This window comes from Microcaecilia unicolor, chromosome 2 (genome assembly GCF_901765095.1).
Source record: "Microcaecilia unicolor chromosome 2, aMicUni1.1, whole genome shotgun sequence".
Classification (NCBI taxonomy): Eukaryota; Metazoa; Chordata; class Amphibia; order Gymnophiona; family Siphonopidae; genus Microcaecilia; species Microcaecilia unicolor.
This window is the reverse complement of record NC_044032.1, coordinates 302307227-302330025: the sequence shown is the minus strand read 5'-3', so window position 1 is coordinate 302330025 and position 22799 is coordinate 302307227. Positions and strand designations below refer to the sequence as shown.

The 22799-nt window shown below is 42.8% G+C and overlaps 1 protein-coding gene across 12 annotated transcripts in view; it reads right to left on the bottom strand.

Annotated features, from left to right (window-relative positions):
• Positions 1–22799, bottom strand: part of PTPRD (protein tyrosine phosphatase receptor type D) — a 1064164-nt gene that overhangs the window by 574165 nt on the left and 467200 nt on the right. The gene's annotated exons all lie outside the window — the stretch shown is intronic.

Here is a 22799-nt window from a genome sequence, read left to right as displayed (position 1 = left end):
GCTGGTTATGTGTTAGCCAGCTCCAGATGTGAAAATTCAATGCTGGTGCCCGGATATGGCCCAGAAGTGAATTTTCAGATTTAACGCTGGCGATGATCAGCAAAACGCTGATCACCACTGGCTGAAAAGGGTCCTATATTTACTGCATTCTTTAGCTCTTCCCAAAGTATGACATACAGTGATTGATAGGTCAAATGTGAGAATTGTCAAAAAAATACCATTCTATGAAATAATGGGGTCCTTTTACTAAGCCGCGGTAAAAAGTGGCCTACAGTAGTGTAGGCGCGTGTTTTGGGTGTGCGCTGGGTCAGTTTTCACCACATCTTCAAAAAAATTGCTTTTTTTTATGGGACGGGAAAAGGGCATGCAGTAAAACTGAAACCAGAGCACATCTAAAACACCACCCACTGATCCAGTGACAAGGGCTCACGCGCTACATGCACAGTGACCGGTCAGCGTGCACCAACTGCCAATTACCACCAAGGCCAAGTATGGGAGGAAATAAATAAACCATCCAGGCATTATGGGCATGCGGCAAACCTGAAATTACTGCCAGGTGTACAACGTTGCATTCAGCTGTACAGCACTGCGTACGTCTAGTAGCGCTATAGAAATGATGAGTAGTAGTAGTAGGGTGTGTAGTAGCCTGGCAGTAGTCTCATGTTGGCGCGTGCTGCAGACGTATAAAGCCTAACGCGCCTTTGCAAAAGGCCCCAATGTCTCTTTGTCATTGGCTTCTGATCTCTTCAAAGTCAATGGCTTTTCTTTTTGTATACTGCTTTTCCAACAATATTCGAGAAGGAGTGAGTGCTATCTATTATAGTATGATTCAATGGTAACATAGTAAATGATAGCAGGCAAATGTAGAGCAGTACAATATTTGATCCTACTGTAATGACTCATAATGACAGAAGCATATCTAAGCTCCTTTTCATAATGTGGCGCTAATGATCCCCAACTGTTGCTATCAGGTTTTTTTCTGTAGCGATAAAAAAAAATCCAGGTTGTTTAATCACTATGTCCTCAATTAGATACACCTTTTGAGTACATCTTTTTTCTAAAACAATAATTTTTTTTACAAAATTATAGAATCACTGAACAAATATCTCTCTATATAAAACGCACCGCCAACGTTCTATGAGGCAAACTTACCCAGCATTCCAAGTTAAGTTGTCATGGTCCAAATCAGTTTTCCACCATGAGTGCTTGCCCCGCCCTCGCGTCACAATGTGGTGACGTTTGGGGCGGGGCTATGACACTCAACGAATACCCAGTTCCACCGCCCTCTGACGCTCCACCCCCCCCCCCCCCCGACGCACACAGAAAAATTGCGACCTATGCAGATCCTCCTCCACCACCCCCACCACCCCCACGGAGTGCCGTCCGAACACCTGATCCGCCGCAATCAACACGGAGGGTAAGTACAGCAGCAAGGGGAGGGGGATGGTAAGGAAAGCGCCTTGCTAGCGCCCGTTTCATTGGCCTCAGAAACAGGCCTTTCTTACTAGTAATATCATAATGTTGTCAAATTGTGGGTCGGGACCCCAAATGGGGTCATAAAACCTACATTTGGGGTCATTTCCTGGGTAGTGTCTCCATAGGTGAATCATTATTCTGTAACTCTGGGGGTTCACACATTTTTATTTGGCCGCTATCATGCAGTCATAAAAAAAAAAAAGATCGATAAGCACTGGTGTAGACACCACTTCTCGAAATATCCTTTTAGCAAGTGTGCTTTATTATGAGGTCTTATTGCACAATCAATATCAGGTTTTTCTCAACATTTAATTTACTACGTCTTTTGGGACATCCCAACACGTGGAGGGGCATTTTCGAACGGGGACGACCATCTCTAAGGACATCCCGGCGAAGGGGCGGGACAACCTGTATTTTCGAAACAAGATGGGCATCCATCTTTCGTTTCGATAATATGGTCGGGGACGCCCAAATCTAACATTTAGGTCAACCTTAGAGATGGTCGACCTAAATGTTGAGATCGCCAACCTTACAGATGGGCGACCTTGGTTTTTGCCAATAATGGAAACCGAGGATGCCCATCTCAATAATGACCAAATCCAAGGCATTTGGTCATGGGAGGAGCCGACATTCGAGTGCACTGGTTCCTCTCACATGCCAGGACACCAACCGGGCACCCTAGGGGGCACTGCAGTGGACTTCACAGATTGCTCCCAAGTCCATAGCTCCCTTCCCTTGTGTGCTGAGCCCCCCAAAACCCACTACCCACAACTGTACACCACTGCCATAGTCCTTATGGGTGAAGAGGGGCACCTAAATGTGGGTACAGTGGGTTTTGGGGGCCTTTGGAGGGCTCAACATTTACCACTACAAGTGTAAGAGGTGGGGGGGATGGGCCTGGGTCCGCCTATCTGAAGTGCACTGCACCCACTAAAACTGCTCCAGGGACCTGTATACTGCTGTCATGGAGTTGGGTATGACATTTGAGGCTGGCATAGAGGCTGGAAAAAATGTTTTTTAATTTTTTTTGTGGGGTGGAAGGGGGTTGGTGACCACTGGGGGAGTAAGGGGAGGTCATCCCTGATTCCCTCCGGTGGTCTTCTGGTCAGTTTGGGCACCTTTTCGAGACTTGGTCGTGAAAAAAAAGGGACCAAGTAAAGTCGGCCAAATGCTCATCAGGGATGCCCTTCTTTTTTCCATTATCGGCCGAGGACGTCCATCTGTTAAGCTTGCCTTCGGTACACTGCCAACATGCCCCCGTGAACTTTGGTCGTCCCTGTGACGGAAAGCAGTTGAGGATGCCCAAAATCGGCTTTCGATTATGCCGAATTGGGGCGACCCTGAGAGAAGGACGCCCATCTCTCGATTTGTGTCGGAAGATGGGTGCCCTTCTCTTTCGAAAATTCACCTGATAGTGATTGATAGGTCAAACTGCTCCTTTAATAAAGAATTTCTATGAGATAGTGAGATTTTGTTATCAGTTGTATTTATTACTCTGATATGGCCCTGTTTACAAAGGTGTACTAGCGTTTTTATCACGTGCTAAAAATTAGTGCACGCTAACCGTGTAGACGCCCATAGGATATTATGGGTATCTACACTGTTAGCGCATGCTGAAAACGCTAGCGCCTTTGTAATCAGGGCCCGTAATTTTTCAGTGGTTACTTTACACCATTTTGGAGTAAATTCTATAAATGTTGCTCAAAATTAGGCACTAAGCACTAATGCCCCAGGCTGAGTGCCCTTTTTTAATAACACTTATAGTGGATTCCCGTGCCCAAAGTTGGATGCGAGGATTTACGCCTGTTGAAACCGGATGTAAATTCTTGTGCACACATTGGGCACATAGCCCCAGTATCCTATAACATTGCGCCTATATAACATGAACACTCCTGTCCCACCCATGCCCCTCCCATGGCCACACCTACTTTTGGGTTGCGCGCAAGACACCTTGGCCACACAGCGTTATAGAATAGCATGTAGGCAGATGTGCATGTAAATCCAAATTAGTGCCATGTGCCAATTAACTCCAAATAATGCTAAGAATTGGTTGTTATGTAGTCCCAGCATAACCCCTCATTTATATCTGTAAGTCATTGTATATACAATTATAATATAAATTGCTTTGACCATAAGAGTATGGCAGACTTAAAGCATTTGTGATCCTTTAAGCCGTAGCTGCCGAATTGTCATGTCTCATTTTAAATCTTTTTCAAAACATTTTCTTCAATATATCATATATCTTATACCTTCCTAAAATTAGTATTTAACTTTTAACATTGCTGTGAACATTTGGACTTGCTGCAGACAAGGCCAAGTTTCAATCCTTGCTCAGGGTAGTAGTCCAAGCATGACGAACAAGCTCTCCTTCGCCAGCAGTCACAAATGGCCCTGCTAGCCTAAAGGCCCTGTTTACTAAGCTGCGCTAAGGGCACGCTAGCATTTTTAGCGGGCATTAAACGCTACAGACACCCATATATTCCTATGGGTGTCTCTAGCATTTAGCGCTCGCTAAAAAGGCTAGTGCACCTTAGTAAACAGGGCCCTATATTTACAAGACTAAATTATAGAATCCTCTTTATAGTATTTGTACATTGTGAATTTTGTTTTAAATAAATCATAAATGCAAACGTCAATATAGGGTCCCTTTTACAAAGCTGCAGTAAAAGGAGCCCTGCAGTAGCGTCAGCATATGGATTTGCTGTTCTTCATAGCCCTTTTTAACACAGCCTTTTTTTTTTTAAGGAAATGGCTATGCAGTAAGCACAAACTTGCCGCATGGCCATTTCCTGGGGGAGCCCTTATGGCCTCCTATTTAGGCCAGTGTGCGGCACTGCCTGATTACCCGCCGGGTAAGCTCCCAGTTGTAAAAATAAAAAATATTTCCATTCTTGTTGGAAACGGCGCACACTGGGGGTGGCACTACTGACTCCTGTGGTGGGCCAGTAGTAGTGACAGATTGGCATGCAACAACACCATGGTAGCTCTACTGTGGCGTTGTGAAAGGGCCCCACACAGAGGAATCACACAAATATATTTCTCTTGTTTATTAAATACTAGTAAAACAGGCCCGTTTCTGATACAAATGAAATGGGCGCTAGCAAGGTTTTCCTCAGAGTGTGTATGTTTGAGAGAGTACTTGTGAGATTGACTGTGTGTGAGAGACAGAGAGTGAATGTGCGAGTGTATGTGTGTGACAGAGAGAGAGTGAGACTGCTGGGTGCGAGTGTGTCTCCTCTGTCCCCCCCTCCAGCCACCCAGTGATTCTCCTCTCTCCCCTGCTCCCCCTCCAGCCACCCAGTGATTCTACTTTTTCCTTTGCCCACCTCCAGCCACCCACCGATGCTCTTCTCTCCCCTGCCCCCCCCTCCAGCCACCCAGCGAGTCTCCTCTGTCCCCTGCCCCCCTCCAGCCACCCAGCGAGTCTCCTGTGTCCCCTGCCCGCCTCAAGCCACCCAGCGATTCTCCTTTTTCCCTTGCCCCCTCTAGCCACCCAGCGATTCTCCTTTTTCCCTTGCCCCCTCCAGCCACCCAGCGATTCTCCTATCTCCCCTGCCCCCCTCCAGCCACCCAGTGAGTCTCCTCTCTCCCCTGCCCCCCTCCAGCCACCCAGTGATTCTCCTGTATCTCCATCCCCCTCTAGCCACCCAGTGAGTCTCCTCTCTCCCCTGCCCCCCTCCAGTCACCCAATGATTCTCCTGTGTCCCCTGCCCCCCCTCCAGCCACCCAGCGATTCTCCTTTTTCTCTTGCCCCCCCCTCTAGCCACCCAGTGAATCTCCTCCCTCCCCTGCCCCCCCTCCAGCCACCCAGCGATTGTCCTATCTCCCCTGCCTCTCCTCCAGCCACTTTAATCAGCATATATTAAATTCCCCCCATGTGCTACAGAAAAGCACCGAGCATATCCCATATAATAAAACGCACCTCCAACGTTCTGAAGCCGTAGTTCCAGAACGTTGCAGGAGTGCTTCAAGGCTTGAAGGTTTCACTTTATCGGCTTCAGAACGTTGGAGGTGCGTTTTATTATATAGGATATTCAGGTCAATAGTACTTGCTACCTGGGTTAAGTGCTGCTGACCAGGATATTGAGACACACTATCCAGATGGTGTGTCTGAATATCCATATAACCTTCCTCAGCACTATCTGGATAGTACCAGGGCGGTCTCGGAACCTAATTTCAGTGGCACATACTAGTAGCAAAATATTTTGATACAATCTTAGAATTGTTCTGAACATGCACACCAGAAGATGTAAGTGCCTCTTATGTGCAGCGTTTGTCAGAAAGCATGAATGCAAATCATAGGGAGAAGAATTTCCCATCCATACCGATTGCAATATAGATGCAAACTTACTAACAGGCCAATGCTCTAAATTCTGGCTTTCTTCTGAACAGTGCCAAATAACAACTCCCTAATGCTCAACGCTAATGAGATGCAAATAGCGTTGAGCATTGGGGAGTTCTGCAGGAGGATTATTTTTATTTGTAGCATTTGTATCCCACATTTTCCCACCAATTTGCAGGCTCAATGTGGCTTACATTTGCCGTAATGGTTGTTGCCATTTCCGGGTAACAGAATTACATATGGATTGAGCTTGGAGCATGCACAGAGGAGCTCCGTAGTAAACTCTGCTGCTGTGCGCATGCACCTGGCAAAACCCAAATGTCAAGCACACATTGGCGTCTGTTTTCTGTGGCCTTAATGTAAGCATTTTTTGCTTTGGATAATATATTTAAAAGCTGAAAACAGATGCCAATGTGTGCTTTCACTTTTAGGTCTGCTGTGACTTGCACATATTCATTTCTCATGACCAGCGCTTAAGGGCTTGCACAGGCTTCCTTCTGTTTCCAAAACCAATCAAAACCAGCAGATTTTGAAGAAAGAATCATGAGAAATCCTCTCTTCCAACACCCTAATGCCTGCTCCAACCTGGTGTTATTTTATGCAGCAGTAAGACAATTTTGTTTTGGGCGCTCTCTTCTGAATTGAATCTAATAGGTACTCCTATGCTCAAGATAATGAATGGAGACCAAGAGAGGAGATTCTAATGTCAACCAATCTGGGAGAAACCACATCGTCCTAATGAATATACTACTACTTCTACTACTTAACATTTCTAGAGCGCTACTAGGGTTACGCAGCGCTGTACAGATTAAGAAAAAGGACAGTCCCTGCTCCAAGGAGCTTACAATCTAATGGGCGAAATGTCAAGTAGGGGCAGTCCAGATTTCCTGAATAGAGGTATGGTGGTTAGGTGCCGAAGGCGACATTGAAGAGGTGGGCTTTTAGCAAGGCTTTGAAGATGGGCAGGGAGGGGGCCTGGCGTATGGGCTCAAGGAGTTTGTTCCAGGCATGGGGTGAGGAGAGGCAGAAAGGGCGGAGCCTGGAGTTGGCGGTGGTGGAGAAGGGTACCGACAGGAGGGATTTATCTTGAGAACGGAGGTTACGGGTAGGAATATGAGATGAGACATTCTAAATGCTATACTTAGGTACTCACATTTCCTCAAAACACAATAGAATTAACTTTTCCAAAGAGTACAAGATGGAAGGCTACTGCCAGCACCAGTGTTAGCAGCTAGATGTATACATTCATCAGAAAAGCATAGTGAGAAAATTGTAAATTTAGAAATCTAATATAATAATTTGCTCTTCCAACGTTCCACTCCAGTAGCTTAGTCAGACAGCGAATTTAGGGTGGGCCCAAGATCACAGTGGGCGGGCCAAAAATTTCATGGCTACTGCCACTGCCCCCGCCCCCCCAAAATCCTAATTTTTCACTTCCACCTCCCTTCCTAACGCCCCCCCCCCAAAGTAAATGAAATACCTGTGGTGCCAGGAATCCCCAAGCCCCGCCAGCTGAAGGCCTCCATCCTGCCAAAAGAGCTTACTTCTTGGGGAACTGCCAACACTGTCCCCGAACCGCTGCTGCCAGATGCCGGTCTCTACCTATGCTCAATTTCGCACATGCGTGAAAACTGAGCATGCGCACAGCGAAGGGGCCTGCGGCTGGCTTGGCTTGGGAATCCCCACCAGCCACACTAAGGGTGATAACATTTTGGGAGGGCCCGAGCCTAAACTGGATGGGCCACTGAATCACCCTTGATCAAAAAGATGCTAAACTGGTCTCACCACGCCTCAGAACCTCTAGAAAAAGATTCCCTGACCTTGGCTCCAGCCAGAAACATTTTCACAAGTATGTGTTGCTGTTATATACTTGTCACATTCATACATCTGCTTAAGATAGGACAGGCTTCTTCTAAAGACATACTCTCTGATCTACAATGACTTGGATCATCAAAAGAACTACGGAAATAGGAAATTCTGAACAGTTTCAAACTGAGATCTCTTCTTGTACAGGAATTGATTTCTACTTTCAAATTTACCACACACAGATGTTTAAACAATGAAGTAAAAAAAAAAAAATCCAGACAGTGCAAGGTAATGTTATAGAAATAATAGCCTGCTAGCTAAAGCATGCTGTGAATGGTATAAAAATTTTAAAATGTCTTCTACAGAAGATATCAAAGAATACTCTGTATATAGTGTTCAACAAATTGAATCTAATAGGTACTCCTATGCTCAAGAGAATGAATGGCGACCAAGAGAGGCTCTTCTAATGTCAACCAATCTGAGAGAAACCGCATCTTCCTAATGAATACGAGATGAGACATTCTGAATGCTATACTTAGGTACTCACATTTCCTCAGAACACAATAGAATTAACTTTTCCAAAGAGTACAAGATGGAAGGCTAGTGCCAGCACCAGTGTTAGCAGCTAGATGTATACATTCATCAGAAAAGCATAGTGAGAAAATTGTAAATTTAGAAATCTAATATAATAATTTGCTCTTCCAACGTTCCAATGTCTCTGGCTGCGTTCGTAACCACCAGCTGACGACACTCTCCCACACTGGAATGTTGCAAGAGCAAATGACTATATTAGATTCGAAGCCAGGAGGCGGGACCCCCCTCCGAGTTCCAGGCCCTCCCTCCCTCCGAGTTCCAGACCTCCCTCCCTCTCTCCCTCCAGACCCGCCCTATGAGTTCCAGACCCTCCTCCCTCCGACTCGACTCAGTTCCAGCTCGACCTCTTCTCCCACTCCCACAACAGCCCTTCGCCTGCCCCTCGCCTTCCTGCATGCCGCCCACCCAGAATTTAAAAGGCATTTAAAAAACACAGAGCTGACACCTCTGCTACCCTCCTCTCCCCCCCTCTTACCGGGGTCCCGGCAGCAGTGAAACGCGAACAGGCTCGGTGAGCAATTAAAATATTGCTTTCAGATCATTTTCAATTTCTTTGACTTTCCCATCTAATATCACAACTTCATTACTTATTTTCCTCATCTGGAGACATAGAGTTTTCCCCACTTCAGCAATCAAGTGCCACAAATTATCTAGTGTCACTTCTTATGGTTTTTGAAAGAGTTTTGCAAATGAGATATCCTCACCTTCTTGATGTGAAACATGCTTCTCACCTTCCACTGTCTCTCATTTCTCCTCCCTCGATCTTTCCGCCGTGTGTGCTGGCAAGGAGAAAGATGTAGTGCCTCCCTGGTTCTCCGCTATAGCTGTAACTACTTCCCGTCCAAGTCCTCCCCGTAACGCTTCGGTATTCGGGGCAGCGGACACTGCCAACGGGGAACTGCTTCCCACAGGCTGGGGAGGAGGAGCCCTTCCGTCGGGGCTTAGAGACACTTCCAGTTCAAAGTTCAGCTCATGGTCTCCAATTATGGGCTGTACCAGCGAACCGCTCTCCGACGCAACTCTCAAAGTTTGAGCTCGCTGCAGATATGATTCAATCAGACCCGAAGCAATCGGAGGTCTTTGCTGCTGAGAAGCAGTAGCAGCAGCTCTACCTCTCCTCTTCAGCATTTTCAAGGAAATATTAGTAATTATGAAACACCGCAGGAGCTCTAAAAGACGTCTGTCTCAGTCAGTGGCCATCTTGGATTTCCGTCCAAACCTTTTTTAAACTCCGCTAAGCTAACTGCCTTTACCACATTCTCTGGCAACAAATTCCAGAGTTTAATTACACGTTGAGTGAAGAAAAATTTACAGCAGCCTACACATTTATTAGAACTGCTGAGCTCTCACTCTCACTGTAAGCCTGCACTTACTTTAGAACTGTTGAGCTCCTACTTTTAGAGCAGCCTACACATTTATTAGAACTGCTGAGCTCCCATTTTTACAGTAACCTACACTCTTATTAGAGCTGCTGAGCTCCAACCTTCATTATAGCCTGCTCTTGAGGAAGGCTTTCCTCAGCCATCATCTACCATCTTTCACAACATAATTTCAAACCAGGCAGACAGTTGATGATGCCAGCAAGCACCTCCCACAATAGGCAGCCTTCTTCTGAGGTGTTGCGCCTCAGGCGTCGTGCCAAAGGGTCATGTCCCTTTGTGCGTCCCTTCGTGCGTCCCTTCGAACTTTATCAAGGTGCAATCACTCAGAAGAAGAAAGCCCTACATTTTAGAACCTATACAACTACTGAAGCATCAAAATCCACCCTACACCCTCTAAACATCATTAGTAACTGTGGTTCAGAGCCCCGGTCCACCTAGAAGGCTATACCTGACCTTCTTTTACCACTGCATTGCAACAAAACAATCAGAAGGTGTGCCAAACAGTTGATATCACCTCCTGCTCCACTTTGAATCTACCTACAACTGCTGAGGATTGTGCCCCTTCATGCGTGACTTCAGAAGTGTCTTCGGAAGGATTCTGAACCAGGTTTGTTAGTCGATATCCTTCGTGAGCAACTTCAAGAATAACCTGACAAATGCATTCCACTGGCCTAAGAACTGACAGTCAACAATAGTGGAATATCAAAGTGCATCATTTCCTGCTACTTGGACTTGCACAGATGTCAGTGAGTTTACTATTTGTTAACTCATTTATGTAATATCCATCTATGTTCTCATTATTTGACTCCTCACTCTAATTCAGGTCATTTTAACACTGTAGTCTGACACAGACAGTATTTCTTACCATTCTTTGTCTGTTTTGGTTTGCAAGAATTGATAAATACTTTCTAACGTAACTAGGAATCAACATTGTTTCTTCACCATCTTTACCTCACATTACATTATGAATAGTTATCAAAAAAAGTAAATAATGAACTCTCTTTTCTCAGTGCTGTATAATGAGTTTGCTAAAAAATCTTGTTATACTGGTTACTTTACCTACTCTTTCTATCCAAGACACACAAGTCATTTCACCAATGCTTTTGAATTCATCTATAATCCCTAATTATATATATCCCTAATGTATATCCCTGTGATATACACCCCTAGGCACTATCCATATGGGTTACCTACCAGTAGTAGACAATACACTGAAATCTTCTACCCAGAGTGTGGCGGTGGCCAAAAAAGCAAACAGGATGCTATTATTAGGAAAGGAATGATAAATAAGACTGAGAATACTGTAATGCCTCTGTATTACTCCATGGTGTGACCTCACCTTGAGTACTGCATTCAGTTCTGGTCAACATATAGTGCAATTAGAAAAGGTTCAAAGAAGAGCGACCAAAATGATAAAGGGGATGGAACTCCTCTAGGGGACACTCAATGAAGTTGCATGGAAATACTTTTAAAACAAATAGGAAGAAATATTTTTTCACTCAACAAATAGTTAAGCTCTGGAACTCTTTGTCGAAGGATGTAGTAACAGAAGTTAGCATATATGGGTTTAAAAAAGGTTTAGACAAGTTCCTGGAGGAAAAGTCCATAGTCTACTATTGAGATAGAAATGGGGGAAGCCACTGCTTGCCCCAGGATTAGTAGCATGGAATGTTGCTAGTATTTGGGTTTCTGCCAGGTACTTGTGACCTGGATTGGCCACTGCTGGAAACAGGATACTGGGCTAGATAGACCATTGGTAGACTCAGCATGGCTATTCTTATGCTCATTTCACGTTATTTTTAAATAGAAATTAATATCTGGTATGTTGTTTTAATACACATGAACTAACTTATACAGATTAATTCATAGGACAGTGTGCATTAAATCAATTTATTAGGTGCTAAGGGGGCAAAGTTATCAATGTGGACTATTTTAGCACATATCCCATTTTATGCAATGAGACCTAGGGCTCTTCTAAATTTGTTTTGTTTAGTTTTGAGCTTAACATACTATAACACAGAATTTTAATGCATGGCAAGCTCAAAACTATCTCTGCATTGTTCTGCTTTGTAATTTACTTAGAACTCTAAGATATTAGCGGGATATAAGACTTTATGTTATGAAGGGGAATTCCCATTATTTTTTAATTGCAGGTCATGCTTTAATATTAACGTGCAGTACCTGCTCCCTCTTAACGCAAAAAAGCTTAGCAATTCAATAAATGGCACCCAAAGTTAGACGCAAGGAACATCTGTGCTAAACTAGTATTCTGGAAAAGGTGCTATACATGGACTGCCCTTTGCAGAATACTAGCTTAATGCAGATCTTGCACCTAACTTTGCCAACGCATTTGTGCCTGCTGAAACTCAGTGCCAATTCTGGCACGCAACTAACGGTAGTTGGGCACATTACTGACCCAATTATATAACAATATGCCTAATTTCTGGGAATGCCCCCTTTTGAGTTGCACATTATAAAATTTGGGCACTTTATAGAATAGGGTGCAGGGCAGATCCACACCTAAAAACTCAAATGAGTGCCATTAACACCAATTACTGATTGTAAATAGCTTATTAATTAGTGTGCATGTGGATCTGGCATTCACACCCAAATTTGGGTAACCTATATAGAATCTGGTGGTTAACGCCTTCCATTTAGGAGGTGGTAAATGGTCCACGTTATATCTGCATTAACCAGATAGCGCACGGTTTAAGTGTAATGCACAAGCTAACACTTCCATGCCTACCATCCACCCAAGCAATACCCCCGATAGAAAACTTTAAAAAAAAGTGGTTTAATGCACGGAAAAAAAGCAAGCTACTGCAAAACCTCTTTAGGGGGCTGTGCCATAGCCTGTTCCCACGTGTTAAGTGCTTATTCCCTTAGTAGAAGGGCCCGTAGCTACTAACAACGTAAGTTAAGAGTAAAATAACCCATCTGAATGGTAGCCCACATTGTTAACTTCCCCTTAAATATTTTAAGACACACTAACAAACCAAATGAAAATCCCTACAAAATCTACCTTCAAGAATTAGAAGGAAATGAAGATAACTGTAGAAAAATGTTGCCATCAACTAGACCTGGCGTGCTTACAACTTGCAAATTATCTTGGTATTTACATTAGAAATCCTAAGATGTGAGATGGCAATGACAGTTAAGTGTTTTACTCAGTTTTGTTAATTAATGTTCTGATTTATGTGTGTGATTAAAAACTCATCACCTTATCTTCTTTGAAAAATAGTTCCATGAAATTTCAAGGTTAAAAGGTATATCCCTCTTTGGAATTTAATTCATAATTAATGCACAGATATTGTAAATAATTAAACTACAGGTGTTGGCTGTTATGTAGGAGGTCTGGACTCTCTGCACAGAGGTAAGCTTAGATTAAATAAAGAAACAGGTTACAATTAATAAAGCTGGCTTGCAGAATGGAAGCACCTTTGTGTCAATATTGACAAATGTACATGGCATATTTATAACGGCTTTACAGTGATTGATATGAGTTGTTACCCACATTTACAAACATCTTTCAAAATATGAACTACAAGATATTAAGTTCAACATAAGAACATAAGAGTAGCCATACTGGGTCAAGCCAATGGGCCAGCTAGCCCAGTGTCCTGTTTTCTAAACAGTGGCCAAGACAGGTCACAAGTACCTGGCAGAAACCCAAATCGTGACAACACTTCATACTACAAATCCTAGGACAAGCAGCTGCTTCCCATGTCAGTCTCAATAGCAGACTATGGACTTCTCCAAACCTTTTTTTAAACCCACATACGCTAATTGCTGTTACCACCTCCTCCGGCAAAGAGTTCCTAAGCTTAACTATTCGTTGAGTGAAAAAATATTTCCTCCTATTTGTTTTCAAAGTATTTTCTTGTAACTTCCTTGAGTGTCCCCTATTCTTTGTACTTTTGGAATGAGTAAAAAATTGATTTACTTCCACTCATTCTACAACACTCAGGATTTTGTAGACCTCAATCATATCTCCCCTCATCCGTCTCTTTTCCAAGCGAAGAGCCTTAACCTCATTAGCCTTTCCTCATACAAGAGTAGTTCCATCCCCTTTATCATTTTAGTCACTCTTCTTGAACCTTTTCTAATTCCGCTATATCATTTTTGAGATGCGGTGACCAGAACTGAAAGCAATACTCAAGGTGCAGATGCACCATGGAGTGATACAAAGTGATAGTATTTTTGGTCTTATTCACCAACCCTTTCCTAATAATTCCCAGCATTCTGTTTGCTTTTTTGGCCGCTGCCATGCACTGAGCAGAAGATTTCAGTGTATTATCTACAATGACACCCAGATCTTTTTCTTGAGCACTGACCCACAAGGTGGACCCTAGAATCAGGTAACTGTGATTCGGATTATTCTTTCCAATGTGCATGGAAGAAAACTTGGCCCAGCTCTCTGGCTCTCAGAGATGTATGTGCTAGAATTTTTTCTTTCTCTAAATTTAAAAAACTTAAAGGCCTTGGAGTGGATGTTCTCTGGAATTTAAGAAACATTTGGCAGTAGGTAGCAGAGAACAGTCCAAATCAAATTTTGTCCAGACTTGTCCTTATGGTCTACCAGCTTGTTCAAAATACATAAAAGGATATAGAGGTATATTTTCAAAGCACTTAAGGCCCTGTTTACTAAAATGTGCTAGTGATTTTAGCGTGCACTAATATTAGAGACATTCATAGTTCCAATGGGTGTCTCTAATGTTAGCGCGTGCTAAAAATTAGAGTATGCTAAAAACACTAGCACGCCTATAGCATGGCTCAGTAAGCAGGGCCCTTAGACTTATAAAGCTCCAAAGATCACTACGGAACTTTGTAAGACTAACAGGCTTATTTTCGAAAGAGAAGGACGCCCATCTTTCGACACAAATCGGAAGATGGGAGTCCTTCTCCCAGGGTCGCCCAAATTGGCATAATCGAAAGCCAATTTTGGGCATCCCCAACTGCTTTTCATCGTGGGGATGACCAAAGTTCCCAGGGGCGTGTCGGAGGCGTAGCGAAGGCGGGACTTGGGCGTGCCTAACACATGGGCGTCCTTGACCCATAATCGAAAAAAGAAAGGCGTCCCTGACGAGCACTTGGACGACTTTACTTGGTCCTTTTTTGTTACGACCACGCCACGAAACGATTGAATGACCTCCCCTTACTCCCGCAGTGGTCACTAACCCCCTCCCACCCTCAAAAAAATTTGTTTAAAATATTTTTGCCAGCCTCAAATGTCATACTTGGGTCCATCGCAGCAGCATGCAGGTCCCTGGAGCAGTTTTAGTGGGTGCAGTGCACTTCAAATAGGTGGACCCAGGCCCATCCTCCCCTACCTGTTACACTTGTGGTGGTAAATGTGAGTCCTCCAAAACCCACCACAAACCCACATCTAGGTGCTCCCCTTCACCCATAAGGGCTATGGTAGTGGTGTACAGTTGTGGGGAGTGGGTTTTGGGGGGCTCAGCACACACGGTAAGGGAGCTATGCACCTGGGAGCAATTTCTGAAGTCCACTGCAGTGCCCCCTAGGGTGCCCGGTTGGTGTCCTGGCATGTGAGGGGGACCAGTGCACTACGAATGCTGGCTCCTATCATGACCAAAGGGCTTGGATTTGGTTGTTTCTGAGATGGGCGTCCTCAGTTTCCATTATTGCCAAAAATCAGAAACGACCAAGGACGACCATCTCTAAGGTCGACCTAAATTTCCAGATTTAGGCGTCCCCGACCGTATTATCGAAACGAAAGATGGACGTCCATCTTGTTTCAATAATACGGTTTCCCCGCCCTTTCACAGGGACTTCCTGCGAGGACGTCCTCAGAAAAACTTGGGCGTCCCTTTCGATTATGCCCCTCTAAGTGCTTTGAAAATGAGCCCCATGCTCTGTTAAAAAAAATAGATTATAGTGTTCATATGAAGTCGTTTCCAGGAATAGGCACCACTAATGGGTGGCAAGTGCCATCCTCCAAAAGTGGTCTACCACTCAATTCCAGTGGATATAGCTCCACCGTGGTTTCTGTTTCCACCAATGTGCAGCACTGGCAATAAAGTGATTGAAGCCACAGGGTCTTCTATCTTGCCTGCACTGCTAAAGGCTTTGTTGATCCCACTCCTGCCCCTCAAAAAAAGGACGTGAATTAAAAAGGGGTGCAAACCAAAGTTCAGTAGGGATGATCATAAGGGAGGAAGGAAGAAAGGAAACCAAGCACAACAATGCATCATTTATTTAAAACTGAGCATACTAATCAAAACAACAACTTCTGAAGGACTCAACAAAATCTATAGAACATAATGAGCTTAATCCCCAGAAATTTGGATATGGATTAAAACATAGAGCTTTCCTAGAAACCTAATAATAAACAAGTGCCAAAAGTCAGTGTAAATGCTAAGCATTTCAAAGTAGCAACAGAGCAATCAAAGTGGGATGTCATTCAAAGTTTTTGTGATCTCAAGATACAACATCGAAACCATGCACTACTAATTTTGAAGGAAAGCTATGACAGAAGTTTCTCCTGTGCTCAGCTTTAAGTACTTGGTAGATAATGATCTCAGTTCATCTGCAAGATGCATGTGGAGTGATTTCCTGAGTTTATATCTCCTTTTCCCTAGTACTCAGTTTGAAAACGTACCCCATAGTCTTGAACAAAGTGCCAGGTTAGTCATTCAATAAATATGCCTTAAGTTTTTAGCTAAACAAAATCTAACAGGAGGTGATCTGAGCCCCACCCCTCACATTCATACATTTCTCTGCTGTTAATGGAAAACAACCTAAGATTTATAGTTTCTAATAATTATACTAAAATATGTTTGATTTGCTGCAAAAGAAATCAATTCTAACATGGATAGGCAAATGCATTTTTTAATTACAATCGTAAATTATAACTGACCATCAGTCCCTATAAAATGCTACTTTTAAAAAGTCCTTTTATTTATGTAGAGATCAATTCAGTCAAATTCTTTTTCAGGTCTTAAATATGGTGGACAAAAACACACAGTGGCTTGTCACCTTCATACAGCAGATACAGAAGAGTTGTTCAGCAAGAAAATATTCATTGTGCTTAGGAAAAAAGGAAATAGAAGTTATCACAGATGCTCTATCAACATGCATGATTAATCTTTCTATATCTTAGTACCTAAGTAATGCCACACTGGGAAAAGACCAAGGGTCCATCGAGCCCAGCATCCTGTCCAGGACTGCGGCCAATCCAGGCCAAGGGCACCTGGCAAGCTTCCCAAACGTACAAACATTCTATACATATTCCTGGAATTGTGGATTTTTCCCAAGTCCATTTAGTAGTGGTTTATGGACTTGTCCTTTAGGAGACCGTCTAACCCCTTTTTAAACTCTGCCAAGCTAACCACCTTCACCACGTTCTCTGGCAATGAATTCCAGAGTTTAATTACGCGTTGGGTGAAGAAAATGTTTCTCCGATTTTTTTTAAATTTACTACACTGTAGTTTCATCGCATGCCCCCTAGTCCTAGTATTTTTGGAAAGCATGAACAGACGCTTCACATCCACCTGTTCCACTCCACTCATTATTTTATATACCTCTATCACGTCTCCCCTCAGCCGTCTCTTCTCCAAGCTGAAAAGCCCTAGCCTCCTTAGTCTTTCCTCATAGGGAAGTTGTCCCATCCCCACTATCATTTTAGTCGCCCTTCGCTGCACCTTTTCCAATTCTACTATATCTTTCTTGAGATGCGGCGACCACAATTGAACACAATACTCAAGGTGCGGTCGCACCATGGAGCAATATAAATGCATTATAACATCCTCACACCTGTTTTCCATACCTTTCCTAATAATAGCCAACATTCTATTCACTTTCCGAGCTGCAGAAGGTTTCAGTGTATTATCGACGACGACACCCAGATCCCTTTCTTGGTCCGTAACTCCTAACGTGGAACCTTGCATGACGTAGCTATAATTTGGGTTCTTTTTTCCCACATGCATCACCTTGCACTTGCTCATATTAAACGTCATCTGCTATCTAGCCGCCCAGTCTCCCAGTCTCGTAAGGTCCTTCTGTAATTTTTCACAATCCTGTTGCGAATTAATGACTTTGAATAACTTTGTGTCATCAGCAAATTTAATTACCTCGCTAGTTACTCCCATCTCTAAATAATTTATAAATATATTAAAAAGCAGCGGTCCTAGCACAGACCCCTGAGGAACCCCACTAACTACCCTTCTCTATTGTGAATAGTGCCCATTTAACCCCACTCTCTGTTTCCTATCCTTCAACCAGTTTTTAATCCACAATAGGACATTTCCTCATATCCCATGACCCTCCAATTTCCTCTGTAGCCTTTCATGAGGTACCTTGTCAAACGCCTTTTGAAAATCCAGATATACAATATCAACCCCCTTTGTCCACATGTTTGTTTACTCCTTCAAAGAATTGAAGTAAATTGGTCAGGCAAGATTTCCCCACACAAAAGCCGTGCTAACTCGATCTCAGTAATCCTTGTCCTCGGATGTGCTCTGTAATTTTGTTTTTAATAATAGCCTCTACCATTTTCCCCGGCACCAACGTCGGACTCACTGGTCTATAATTTCCCGGATCTCCCCTGGAACCTTTTTTAAAAATGGGTGTTACATTGGCCACCCTCCAATCTTCCGGTACCACGCTCGATTTTAAGGATAAATTGCATATCACTAGCAGTAGCTCCGCAAGCTCATTTTTCAGTTCTATCAGTACTCTATCTCAAAGCAGTACATCAAGCAGCTATATAAAACATTAATCTCACTAGATGTACCATTAGCATTAGTGTGCGCTAAAAATTAGTGCATGTTCATGGTAAAAACACCCATATATTCCTATGAGTGTCTCTAGGTTAGAGCGTGCTAAAAACGCTAGCGCCTACAGTGAGGCTTAGTAAATAGGGCCCTCAGGACATACTAAAGGCACTGAGAATAAAAAAAGAGAAACCTGAGAAACCCACTTGAATACAGAGTGTAAATGTGGGAATAGTAAAGTTCCTACATTTCTCCCTTTTGTTCAAAATTTAGATGACAATCATAGGCTCTGATCTGTGTGTGTGTCCATATGTCCCACAGCTCTAGAGTTCTCACCAGGCCAGGAACGCCATTTTAAAGAACCAAAAATAGAAGCCAAATCATAAAACAGTATGCAGCTCTAAGGGCCCGAAAAATGCATGCAAAGGCCACATGTGTTGCTCTCCCATGATATGCCATGCCAAGGCCTTAATTTTCTTTTTTAAAACATACAGTTATTTTTACCTCTCAGCATTCTTGAAGTCTCATGCTGCCTGAGCCTTTATCTATCTAGCTATATACAAGTTGTTGCTACAAAATATCTGTGAAACTATCACACTAGGTCCAATTAACCAAGAGTTGTTAGCTATTAATCAGCAGTTAGTTTGTGCAAATTTCCACATTAACTTCCTAACTTGGAATGGGGTGAGGAACGCGTCTTACAGTTAATAACATAAGAATAGCCATACTGGGTCAGACCAATGGTCCATCTGTCTCCTGTGCTAAATCCTACTCAAATAAACACTACATCTCTGATTTGATGATAATTCTTTTACTATTTGTTATGTTAAAGCACAATGCCCACTTTTCATATACAGTATTCGTATTTGGCTGAATAATATTTTTCATTATTCGGCCGAATAGTAAAATATGCTATTCAGTACATGACTACTAACTATCCCTTGGCTACTGGAACTGTGGTTATGATAAAAGAAGTTACTGCATGTTGATGAGTGTAGCCAAGCCAGGGGCAGACTACTGGAATTAGGACTGTGTTTGTGAGACTTTATTGGACATACCAATCCTGCAACCTGTGCATGTGTGTAACACATTTGTGTGAGATCCTGCAGCCAGCTGCAAGCCACGTTGCCACACTGGGATATTAGAGATACCAAAAGTGTGAATTACCAAAATGAAACAAAGAACAACAGTTTAATTAAACAGAGTTCCTAAATTACTTTTTCCAACCTTTGTTATACTACTCAATCTGACCAACATCAGAATCCTTTACCTTCTTATGGTACTGAAGTAATTTCTCCAGATGTATAGGATCAATGAAAGCATATCTATTACCCTGAAGTGTAATAAGGCATTTACAGAGGAACCTAAGAAAACAAGTGCCCCCCTATTGTAATTATCTTTGATCTCATAGATTAAAAAAAAAAAAAAGGCTCCCTACCACAAAATATACCCTTTTTCTTAAAACATTCCTCCAGGGCCAACAATTTATCTCTAACATGGTAGCACCGACCCCAAGTGGTGTGTTCCAATGCTGCCTCATTTGGCAGACTGACCCCTAGTGATGAATTGGAAAGCACCAGAAGTTGAGTGCTGCCTTGTTTAAAGATGGCACTGCTTCTGCCTTCTGAGGTGTGTCCAAGCCAGTGGAGGGGAGGCAAGGGGGTGTCCAGTAGAGGGGCTGGTAAGGGAGAAAGAGAGCTGCTGAACCTGGGGCAAGAAGGGGGAGGGAAGGGAGAGAGAGACTGGTGGCATAGGCCTAGGGATGAGGGTGCCCAAGAGAGAGATGGACTGATGGGGATGGAAGTCACTGGCACACATAGGTTGATGTCATGTTCCCAATAGGAGAACTGGTAAGCGGAACACAGTAAGTCAGGTAAGTGTGGCAGGATAATTCTGACATTTAGGGGAACCAATCCTACATCTCTTACCGTGGTGCAAGGCCAGAACTCCAGTGCTGCTAGTCCTGCCCCTTTTGACAGAAAGTTGTCAGAGGGAGCAGTAGTGAAGGCCTGTGGAGGAAGGTCTCACAACAACACTGCAGTTGTGGACCTGGGGGTGAAGGTGGGGAGGCAGAAATCCTAGGTCTCTCCCTGCATGGGAAGACATTTCTTTACTCTCCTTTAGCCCTTTTGGACTCAAAGTTGACTCATGTAGGAGATACAAGCTAAACAAAGCTTGACTTGTCTTTTAACCCTTAATTAAAATTAATGTTATAATTCCAAGTGTCAATATTTTTTTTCCAAGAAAAAGGACTAGCGCCATAAGGTGAGAGACTTTTATATAATCCTGCCTTTAGTGCTTCTTAAGAGGAATGTTTGTTCAAATCAGATACAGCAGTGACAAGGCAGCAAGGCTATTGTTTTAAATTGTTCTTCAGTTCCAGTTTTGCAGTAATTAACTCCTATTTTTATAATTTGATATAAGTAAGTTTTTTTGTTAGAAAAAAAAAGATCTTTGATGGAGATAGTTAAACTCTTTCATGGTACAATTAAGCAGTACTGCAGCATATTTTTATAAGCCTCAGTGTGTCATACTTTGCCAATTATTCCTAAATTGTATGTCAGGAGGTTAAGAGATATCTAATCATTGCAGTGGTAATGATGTCAACCAGGAAATTACATTCATTCAGAAATAATGCAACATTTTATGAATTATATCAACAACTCTATTCATATTTTTTTTCAGACTGAAGAATATGGGGTATCACATGAAAGAAAAGATTTTCCACCTCTAGTCCTAACCCACTGTTCTCTGCAGCCAAAGAAAAAAGACAAAACATTGCCTTGCCTCCTGATGTGGCCCATGGGAAATAGAAAAGAGTTGTTGCTAAATCCATGCTCTCCTAGGTATAGCCCCATAGGCCAAATGAACCCAATGTAGCTACACGTGTATCTTCAATAGTCTGTATTCTGCAGGTGGGTGTTCACATGGGTATAATCTGGGCAAAGAATGGGCAGAGCACACGCTTATGTGGATTGGTCACTTTTGAAAGCAGGATACCAGGTTAGATGGACCATTGGTCTGACCCAGTATGGCTATTTTTATGTGTGCTATGTAGTAGCCTACTGAAATCCGTAGCTTTGGCTTTTCCAATGGGAACTAGCAAAAGTAATCTTTTTAAATGTTTGCAAAAAATGTCAACAATGACTATGGCATGAAGCCTTCATTTAACTTATCATCAATGTGTTTGAAATACATTCTGTATGAATTTCAAGTGCATTTACTGTATTTACAAATGGGGAAGTTAAATAACTATACTGCAGACTACCACATAAATACCTACAGAATGTGTTTCTAATGCAGTGTAGATCACTAGTAGGCATTGGTCAGAAAGAAAAGTGGAGAAAAGTTGTAGCCAAGAGCAATAACAAATTATACAACATGAGCTTTTCAGATCTCACAGACCTGCTCTTCAAAGGTCTCACTCTCACTCAACTTATAATTAAGCTCTGGAATTCATTGCCGAAGGGTATAGTAAAAGTAAGTAGCGTAGCTGGGTTTAGAAAAGGTTTGGGCAATTTCCTGAAGGAAAGTTCATGAACCATTTTTTAAATTATTTTTTTTTAATAAATAAATCAGATGTGTGAATAACTATATGAGTTTTTGTAAAATATTTTAAAACTTCCTTTTCAGGAAGTTCCTGCTAATGGAATGTGAGCAATAAAACTAGTATTATAGGAACAATGGGTATTGATGAGCTTCCTGTTTTCTTATATCAATATACCTCTTATTCTATAAGCCATCTTATGCATATAGGGCCAAATTCTATAAATGGTGCCTTAAAATTCAATGCTGAAAAACCACGTGGTTAGCGTGATTCTATAAACTACGACTAAAGTCAGGTGTAGTTTATATTATATGCTCATGCTTAAGTTAGGCGCAGATCGTGTGTATTCCATAATAGTGCACTTTAATATGAATTTAAGTGCACAACTTTCTAGGTGTATTGTACAGTGCAGTGCATGTAAATTCTAATGCGCGCAGTCAAAAGGGGGTGTGGCCATGGGTGTGGAATAAGCAGGTTGTGGGCAATGCATTTTGAAATGCCCACAACCTGCCAATTCCACGCCCATGGCCACACCCCCTTTTCAACTGCACACATTAGAATTTACATGCACTGCACTGTAGAATACACCTAGAAAGTTGTGCACGTAAATTCTAATTAAAGCCAATTAGTGCCGCTAATTCGTTGTTAAGTACTGTGAAGCAGAAAGGAAAGATTTGGTAGGGGCACTACCTCCTCAGGCATATTACTCTCTTATTTCTCAATGGAATGATGGTAGCCCCAGCAAATCAAGTGCAAATAAACTTGCAGCCAGCAGAAGCGCCTGGGGTCTGTTAAGGAAAAGTTGACTGTCAGCCAAAGAAAGGGAAAGAAAGTTCAGGAAAGATCCTGGTGGTACCACCCAATGGGGTGAAGGCTTTTTCAGAAGAGGGAGGGCTATATAACTCCTAATACCTGGG